Raw genomic sequence first — 10,312 nt, forward strand, 5'->3', positions numbered from 1 at the left:
TCTTCTATCCCAAAAATTTCCTTCTCATCCCCAACTCTCAAGGTGAGCTTGGACTCGCGTATATCAACCAGAGCTCCAGCAGTGTTAAGTAACGGCCGATCAAGAATGATCGGTACATTGGGATCTTCTTTCATATCCAATACCACAAAGTCTATTGGAAAAACGAATTTCCCAATTTTTACTAAAATATCTTCCACATTGCCCCGGGGTTGCGTTACTGAACGGTTCGCCATGTGAATAGTCATCTTTGTAGCCTTCAACTTCTGAATATTTAATTTTTGATAAAACGAATAAGGCATCAAATTTATGCTATCCCCAGAATCGGCTAAAGCATAAATCTTCATATTATTCCCAAACTCACATGGGAGAGTGAGTCGTCCAGGATCCCCCATCTTCTTAGGTACTTCTCCCAACACAGCTTTTGAGCTTTGCTCACTTAGAATCACCTTAGAATTCTCCTTTAATTGCTGACGAGTGTCTAACAAGTCTTGTAAGAACTTTGCATATTCTGGAACTTTTGCAAGTGAATCAATGAAAGGAGTATTGATAGGAATACCCTTTAATTGCTTGATAAACTCCAGATGTTCTCTCTCCAGTGGACTGAGATTAGCTCTAAACGGGAATGTCAAAGGTGGTTTATAAGCTGGAACAGATACGAATTTCTTTTGTTCAGACTGAGCCCACGACGTGAGCATGGCGGGCTCACGACGTGAACTGGGTATTCCAGCAGATTCTTCAATTTCGAGCTTTGGCTTCTTTGGCTTTGGATCGGGCTGTTGTGGCTCCATTTCTAAGGCTTCTAGGAACTCAGAAATCACCTCTTCTTCAATATCTATGGCCATTACGTGAGATTGGATTTTGTTTTCAGGATTTTTCGGGAACATCTTCTCATTAACCAAAGTGGTAAGTTGACCAAGTTGTACTTCAAGGTTATTGATGGAGGCTTGCTGATTCTTTATTAATGCTTGCTGATCTATCATCATTTCGTGATGATTCTTCAATATAGTTCTTTGTTCTTCCATTGCAGTGTCAGTAGCATCGTGTCTTTTTGCTGAAGCTTCCATGAATTTCATCAACATGGTCTCTAATTCTGATTTCTTCTCAACTGGTGGTTGCTCTCTTTGGTAGAAGCCTCGGCCAGTTTGCCTAAATTTCTCTTCTTTTTGCTTCTTGTATTCTTCGTAAGGCAGCCACTCTTTCTTTGGTTTTCTCCAATCTTCATCATACTTGTCCCCACTCGAATAGCAAACTTGAGCTTTCTTGTTTCCATATTCATCCATATTGCAATCCTTTGTCAAGTGTGGGCCACTACATCTCTCGCAACCAACTCGAATTGCATGAATTGATTGGTCCATTTGGGTCAATCTCATATCCATAGTGTTAAGCATTGCCATCACAGCAGCCATCTCTTCAGTTTGTGCACCTCCACTGCCTTTCATTCCATCGCGTCCTGGGTTGTGATACTCACGAGAGTGCTTTGAAAATTCTTCAACCAGCTCCTTGGCCTGAATTGGGTTCTTCTTTGTTAGTGTTCCTTGTGAAGCAAGGAGTTGTCTAGTCATGACATTCACCCCATCATAAAATATCGACATTTCTTGCTGAAGATTTAGGTCATGTTGAGGACAATTCCTTAACAACCCCTTGTAGCGCTCCCATGCCTCGTATAATGACTCCCCCGGGTTTTGCTCAAAGTTGGCAATCGCCTTCTTGAGTTTAGAGATTTTGGAGGGTGGGCAAAACTGATCTAGAAATCTCTCACGCAATTGGGCCCATGTGGTGATTGTACCAGGTGGGAGTGCCTTTAACCAGTCTTTTGTTGCTCCCTTGAAAGTGACTGGTAGCATCCTTAGCAAAGCTGTCTCCCTTGGGATATTGGGAGTATTAAAATTATCCGCAATATCGTTCACCTCGTCTAAGTGTTTGAAAGCATCCTCGTGATCCTTCCCGTAAAATGGGATATCCTTAAGTGCAGTAAGGATATGTCCCTTCAACTCGAATGTAGCATTGGCAGGAATCGTAGGATGTACTAAACCCGGCCCCACATCATCTCGAATGCGCTTCTTGTAGTCCCCCATGGCCATCTCATCAATGTTCGCCATTTCGTTCTCCGGCTCGTTCTCGGGTTCACTCGTATAAAGTCCAAATTCTGCGTCGGATTCGTATTCTGATTCATGTGGAATAGGAATTGGACCAAGTTCTTTAACTTTGCCCTTATCCTTTGAGGCTGAACTCGATTCCACTGTCTTAGTCTTCTTCCCCGACTTCCTTCAAAAGGTTGATTTTAGTTCTTGCAAGGGTATCTTCTTTGGCGTTTGATCTTCCTTCGCGTTCTTGTTCTTATTTTTGTGAAGGGCTGACTCCGGATCTTCAAGTGGTGGCACCAAAGGTGTGTTAGAGCCTCTGGTCATGAACTCCTGCAAACTAAACAAAATAAAAATGTAAAACTGAACTAAAATAGAAAAATAAACTAAAAACTAAAGAAAACTAAAAAAATCACAGTTCTCACGTTGTGAGACTATATGCTCCCGTCGTGAGTCCTGTAACAGAGAAAAAAAAATAAACTTTGTTGGAAAATTAATTTTTTGCGGGTTTTATCCCACAAAAAGGATCGGTTAACTTAAAGCAAATAAATAAATAATAAACTAAGCCGTTCCCCGGCAACGGCGCCAAAAACTTGATGTGCAGGGAAGTACCCACTAATAGGTTTTTGAGCCTTTGGTTTTGAGTTAAAAGCAACTTAACTCGATTAAGCTAATCAGAATGTTCCCCACGACGTGGAACTAGGCCGCCACGACATGGCGAGTAGGGACTAGTTGACTGTTTTGTCATCTTATGCCCACGGTGTGACATCCCCCATTTTCCATAACCAATTAAAACTTTTTCTTTACGCTTTATTAAATTGAGATGCGTAAGTGATGTGCAGGGAAGTACCCACTAATTTTAATATTTATAACCTAACAAACTTAGACTAACTATGCACTTGTAGGCAGTGTACCTAGTCAGATTACAGTATAGCTTGGGTAAGTCGGGTGTCGATCACAGGGAACGGTGTTATTAATTAATCTATTTACTACTAAATTAATCTAATTATTAACAAGCTAAAAGGGTTTTTATCTGATTTTGCAAGATCAGACTAATTTAACTCAAATTCAATCAATAATTAAAAACACACTCTTATCTAGTTCGAATCCACTTCGTCCTTATGGCTAGCTAATAATTATGGATTATCAAGTTGGTTGTTATTATATTAGTAATTTAGGTCTAAATTTACCAACAGTTAATTAATTCATGTAAAACTATGTATGGTCACATATAATTAAACACAGAACCAATTATGTTTATGAATATGCTATGTAAGATTTATCATGCAAACACAATTATGGTCATAATCTATGTTCTCTAGCACAGCAAGGTTAATTACTTCAATTACTAACTAAGATTTTGGTCGATCCTAGCTCTAGCAATTCAATGTTCACTAAATTACTAGGTTATCAAGTTCATGCAGTTAATGGTCACTAAGCTACACATAACACGAATTTAAGCAACTAAAGCAACAACTTAAGCATGCTAGGTAACAATAAATCAAACACAAGCAATTCACCAACTAATTAAATCCATATAAAGTTATGCTATTCATAAGTTAGAAGCTTCATCTAGCTAGATAAGAGTAGCTAGATTCAGCTGCTCATAGTAGCAACTAACATATAAACACAACTCAAATAAGAAAACATGTCTATAAGTATCAAACAAGTAAACAAATTATGAACTTTTACTCTTTTGGTGTTGAAAACCCTTTTCCAGGACCTTACTTCTGCTGTAAATCGCCTCCTGGAACCTCTTCCTTCAGCCAAAAGTCTCCCCAAATCGTAGTGGGCAAAGATATTTATAATATCTTTTTAAATTTCCCGTTCACGTCGTGAGAATTTAAGACTCAAGTCGTGAACTTCGAAATAATCGTGTTCGGCAAGGATTCCTTCACCCGGATGCTTATCTTCTAAAACTCTCTACTCACGTCGTGAACCATGAACTGGTCACGTCGTGAATACGTCTTTTGGGTGTTTTTTCATTCTTCTTTTCTTCAAGCCCCCCAAAGTTCCAAGTATTGTTACTTCTGGTCCCTTTCTTTGAAAATACTTCTATTTGGCTGCACATAACAATTTATCCTTATAAGTACCATAATTCTGTGCAAATAACCAAAATATTTAATAAAATGTAGATCAATATTGCCTAAAACTACGTATAAATATGGCAATATCAAAATACCCCACACTTAGGCTTTGCTTGCCCTCAAGCAAATCTACTTATTTAAACTTAAACCTTCATCACTAGCATTACATAGAACAATCCAATTCCAGCTCAGCCATTATGCCAAGACCTCAACGCATGCATTTGTGTCTAAAATTTTTCCTAAGTAACCCCCCATACTTTAAATACTCACAATCTTCATAAACACTCGCCCACTTCTTTCGAACAATGCTCATTTTATGCAACCCTCCGAATCCATCCCCAGAAATCCTACTTAACCTCAAAGTATTTTTGTAAAGCTATCCAAGCATACATAAACTAGAGAATTACAAATTTTTAGAAGATACCACAACTTGGAGCTCCTGAATTCTTCTTTTCTTTGATGCTTGATCTTTAATTTCTTTGAATTCACTTCTTTCATGATTTTTGGCATCTTCAACTTTTGATTCTTTAGAACTTTGATCTTCTGATCTTCAACTTTGATAGCTCCAAAATTCTTCAAGAATTTTTACTTTTCAGTAATTTCTCTCTTTTTTTTACATGTATAACTCATTTTTTTTTAAAATATCACTCAAAAACCTACATGCTTAAGCAGGGGCACTTAACTTCAACCTTTATTGGTTAAGACATATCTTGCCTGGATACATTTCAAGTTTAGGCTGCTAAACATATTGCATCCCTCAAACCAAGCGGGATTATGTTTTTGTTCCATGATTTCACTAAAATTAGAGAGGCCACAAATGCATTATAACGTATATCGGCTCAACTAAACATTTGAGCTCTTATCGGATCATTCCACTAGCAAGTACAGTTCAAATGATTACTACTAGATCCAATTAATAAAAACTTAAAATTTTTAAAAGTTTACCAAATTATCTAGAAAATTACTTTTTCTACCCCCTACCCCACACTTATTTCATACAATGCCCTCATTGTATGCTTAAAGTAATATAAAAATTAAGAGAAGGGAGAAAAAGGAACAGACTCCCCTGGGATAGTGGCGTGATCAAAACTCTAAAAGTGTGGAAAAACGTGCATGTCGAATATGGACCTCTTTAAAATAAGAACTTAGACTTGAACTTGCGAAACCAGCCATCAATCAAAACTTCAATCTTCAAAAAGAATGGTGCAAGCCTCCAAATCATGTAGTCAATGTGGGAAAGCATACGCCACATTGTATATTAGAGAAAACAGCCTATCGAATCGTCACAAAAGTGTCATAAAGAATGGTAGGAATTCCGTGTAATGAAGAAGAACATAACGAAATGAATATGGTGGAAATTCACAACTCACGACGTGAAGCAGTACAGGCTCATGACGTGAGGTTGCTGAATCGCACATTCTGAATTTCCTTGGAATTTTGTTCACGACGTGAGAAATATAGGGTCACGACGTGAATTCTCGGTAAACCAGAATGAAAGCTGCCTTGTTCCTTGTAAATACATATACTCCACTCAACATCTTAACGAATTAAGACTCTTCTAAATTCAGTGTATTTTGACGAATCTTCTAACTATAACCTCTCTCTCGGCTCACCCCACACTTATTTCCAATTGTGGGTTTCGACTTTCAACTTCTAAACTTGAACGACACTTGCTTAAACGAACACGACTCTTGACTTGACCTTTCTCCTTCCCCAAGACTCCTTAGCAAACTGAAAGTTAACAACCAAAGAAGAGCAAAGTAACATAATATCTTAAAGTCTTACAATCCAAACAAATTTAAAAACAAAATAAAAACAAACCAAACAAGTCTAAAATAAACAAAATAAAACTAATTGATCAATCATCTTCATCCTCCTCGTTTGCTCCACTAGTGCCCGCCCCATCTCCTCCATGTCCTCGATACTCCGTCCACCTCGGGCAAATTGGGTAATGATACCCTAGGTGAGGAGGCTGCTCCACATGGAAATGTTGAACCATATTTTCCATAGTCCCTCCAATCCAGTTAACACTCAAAGAAAGCTGATCGAAATACCCGGCCATATCATCCCCAATATGTGATCCTACCATGGGTGCGGGTGGATGCATTGGCTGCCCTCTCTCTCCTCTTCCTCTCACGTTTCTTCTCCTAGGTCGTGGCTGTGGTTGTTGTTCTGGTTGTGTATCAGGCTGCTCATCACCCTCATTACCCTCATCATCTGAAGGTACCATTCCCCAATGCGACCCAAAGTTTCTGACAACCCGCATGGTCTCCAAATACCCCATGCCAAACTCATGCTCATCCACACAAGTCATGGAACGAGTAATATCAGGGACAAGCAAATGATATGAGCGGGCCATACACGTAATAAATTGCCCTCCACAAATAGGGCTCCCCGGGCGAGAACTAGCTGCAGACCCGGCCAAAAAACGTGCCAAAAAATATGGAATGTTGCAACACACTCCGGGCTGCAAGATACACCATAAGAAGAATAGATTTCGCTTTGTTACTTTATCTCCATGCCTCCTATGATTGATGGAGAATGTGATGAAACGGTGGAGTAAGCGGTGGATAGGGGACCGAATACTACTCTCGGGAGATACTCCGAAATTAAAAATCCTGGATGCAATATTATGCCAGAAAGCATATCCAGTGAGACCCTCCGTGTATCCTCTAGCTGCCTCGCTCAAGAACATACCAAATTCGGGAGTCATTGCTTCTTGTCGATCATATAGTCCAACCCTCCAAGCGAATTCAACGAGGCTGCACTCCCGATACTCACCCCCTAACCGGAATACCAAAGCTTGCGGCCAATGTGGGTCTTGGACAGTCTCCTGGAACGTCACTGTTGAGAAAAACTCAACACAAAATTCCTTATACACCCGCTCTTGGATCCGAAATAGGTTGAGCCAACCCGAGCAAGTGAATGAATACCCATCTCCAATAAATATCTTTGTCAAAAACGGGGACAGCCTTTCCACGAGCCCGACTTCCCTTAACCGCGTCCAATTGATTGTAGGAGCAACACCAATCTCTCGGTTGTAGAGCCACCCTAATTTGTTGTTCCATCGTGTCAAGATGTCTCGTGACATCGTTGTGGGAAAATTGTAAAATGGGTGTAAACCCGCAACTCCAAGAGGTGCCTCCCTTCTAGGACCCATTTCTGCAAAAACAAGCAACAAACACAGCCACAAGAAACAACCCACAAGTTTAGAAATAAAGGAAACAGAAAACTGTTCAGCCCAGAATTCACGTCGTGAATTCCTAAGAATTCACGTCGTGATTTCGTCATCGATGTCAAATTATGTTCTGTTCCTGTACAAATCGGCCAATACAATGCTGAGGGTTTACTCCTATGCTAATTTCAACCACAAATCATCAACATTCCAAGGCTATTACGGGATTTTTAGGGAACAATTTCAACATTTTAACTAATTACAAACCCTAACCCTAAGTTTCAACTATTAGAGAAGAAATAGACATGAGAATAAAGAAGTATTACCTTAGATCGGAAGATTACGTAAGCAAAAACGAAAACAGATTGTTTGTCGGCCGAAATCGGAGTAAAAATGGGGGACCAGTCTTTGTGTTCAACTCGTGGGAATAAAGAATGAGTGGGTCAAAGTGATTTTGTATTCTTTAATCTGTGGTCCCGTGATTTTCACTGTTCACGTCGTGAATCTCTAAGGAATCATGTCGTGAGTTCTGTCTAGGCTTAATTTTGGGCCATTCATTCTTTAGCTGAAATGGATTAGACTTGGGCCATTTAGTTTAACAGAAAATGTGCTGATATGTATCAAAGACCTATTGTCCGGTTTATTCAGAACTCACGTCGTGAATACTGTATGACAATTTATATATATATATTTTTATCCAGGTTTGTCTATTATCTAAATTCTGAATTACTACTTCATTTTTAGGGACCCCACACTTAGTGTTTAATTATGAATAAAGTGAGTTTGATGATATGATCTATGTGTCTAAGACTAAAATGCAAAAACTAAAAAGAAAAAGAAAGAAAATGCAAACCAAACTCGGGTTGCCTCCCGAGAAGCGGTTCTTTTTGAGGAGTCTTGAGCTGGACTCCGTGCCTCCAACGTTGAATCATCTGAAGAGTCCACCACTAGGATCTTTTGTTCCTTGAAACGCCTCTTGTAAGCTTGAACACATCTTTTGTACGCCTTTTTCGAATTTTCCTTTTTAGCTTTGACCTCGTCTCCATCAAGCTTGCGTTTGGTCCCTTTAGTCTCTATCTTACACTCCATAGTATCCTTTTCTTCCTTTACCACTGGACTTGTTATTTTTGAAGTAACCTCCTCTTCGTCACTCGTCATCTCATCATCTTCCTTGCTCACCCAAGAAGTTTGATTTGTAGGCAATGACTTCAACTAAAAATGGAACAGATGCTCTTGGTTTTGTTCTTTTAACTTGTTGAATTGTTTTGATTTCTTCTTCCATGAGCTTCTCTAATTCTTCAAGTTCATTTTCTTCATCAATGTTGAAGACCTCTTCTTGAGCATGATTCCCTTGAAAGCCATCTTCTATCCCAAAAATTTCCTTCTCATCCCCAACTCTCAAGGTGAGCTTGGACTCGCGTATATCAACCAGAGCTCCAGCAGTGTTAAGTAACGGCCGATCAAGAATGATCGGTACATTGGGATCTTCTTTCATATCCAATACCACAAAGTCTATTGGAAAAACGAATTTCCCAATTTTTACTAAAATATCTTCCACATTGCCCCGGGGTTGCGTTACTGAACGGTTCGCCATGTGAATAGTCATCTTTGTAGCCTTCAACTTCTGAATATTTAATTTTTGATAAAACGAATAAGGCATCAAATTTATGCTATCCCCAGAATCGGCTAAAGCATAAATCTTCATATTATTCCCAAACTCACATGGGAGAGTGAGTCGTCCAGGATCCCCCATCTTCTTAGGTACTTCTCCCAACACAGCTTTTGAGCTTTGCTCACTTAGAATCACCTTAGAATTCTCCTTTAATTGCTGACGAGTGTCTAACAAGTCTTGTAAGAACTTTGCATATTCTGGAACTTTTGCAAGTGAATCAATGAAAGGAGTATTGATAGGAATACCCTTTAATTGCTTGATAAACTCCAGATGTTCTCTCTCCAGTGGACTGAGATTAGCTCTAAACGGGAATGTCAAAGGTGGTTTATAAGCTGGAACAGATACGAATTTCTTTTGTTCAGACTGAGCCCACGACGTGAGCATGGCGGGCTCACGACGTGAACTGGGTATTCCAGCAGATTCTTCAATTTCGAGCTTCGGCTTCTTTGGCTTTGGATCGGGCTGTTGTGGCTCCATTTCTAAGGCTTCTAGGAACTCAGAAACCACCTCTTCTTCAATATCTATGGCCATTACGTGAGATTGGATTTTGTTTTCAGGATTTTTCGGGAACATCTTCTCATTAACCAAAGTGGTAAGTTGACCAAGTTGTACTTCAAGGTTATTGATGGAGGCTTGCTGATTCTTTATTAATGCTTGCTGATCTATCATCATTTCGTGATGATTCTTCAATATAGTTCTTTGTTCTTCCATTGCAGTGTCAGTAGCATCGTGTCTTTTTGCTGAAGCTTCCATGAATTTCATCAACATGGTCTCTAATTCTGATTTCTTCTCAACTGGTGGTTGCTCTCTTTGGTAGAAGCCTCGGCCAGTTTGCCTAAATTTCTCTTCTTTTTGCTTCTTGTATTCTTCGTAAGGCAGCCACTCTTTCTTTGGTTTTCTCCAATCTTCATCATACTTGTCCCCACTCGAATAGCAAACTTGAGCTTTCTTGTTTCCATATTCATCCATATTGCAATCCTTTGTCAAGTGTGGGCCACTACATCTCTCGCAACCAACTCGAATTGCATGAATTGATTGGTCCATTTGGGTCAATCTCATATCCATAGTGTTAAGCATTGCCATCACAGCAGCCATCTCTTCAGTTTGTGCACCTCCACTGCCTTTCATTCCATCGCGTCCTGGGTTGTGATACTCACGAGAGTGCTTTGAAAATTCTTCAACCAGCTCCTTGGCCTGAATTGGGTTCTTCTTTGTTAGTGTTCCTTGTGAAGCAAGGAGTTGTCTAGTCATGACATTCACCCCATCATAAAATATCGACATTTCTTGCTGAAGATTT

The 10,312-nt window shown here is 39.6% G+C and overlaps 1 non-coding gene across 1 annotated transcript; it reads left to right on the top strand.

Annotated features, from left to right (window-relative positions):
* The first annotated feature begins 1,608 nt into the window (after nt 1-1,608).
* On the top strand, nt 1,609-1,715 carry LOC145168211 (small nucleolar RNA R71). Its single transcript, XR_013741782.1, has one exon. It is a non-coding gene; the product is annotated as a small nucleolar RNA R71 (small nucleolar RNA).
* Nucleotides 1,716-10,312: the final 8,597 nt, after the last annotated feature.

This window comes from Lactuca virosa, chromosome 3 (genome assembly GCF_052849685.1).
Source record: "Lactuca virosa cultivar CGN04683 chromosome 3, Lactuca_virosa_CGN04683_v6, whole genome shotgun sequence".
Classification (NCBI taxonomy): Eukaryota; Viridiplantae; Streptophyta; class Magnoliopsida; order Asterales; family Asteraceae; genus Lactuca; species Lactuca virosa.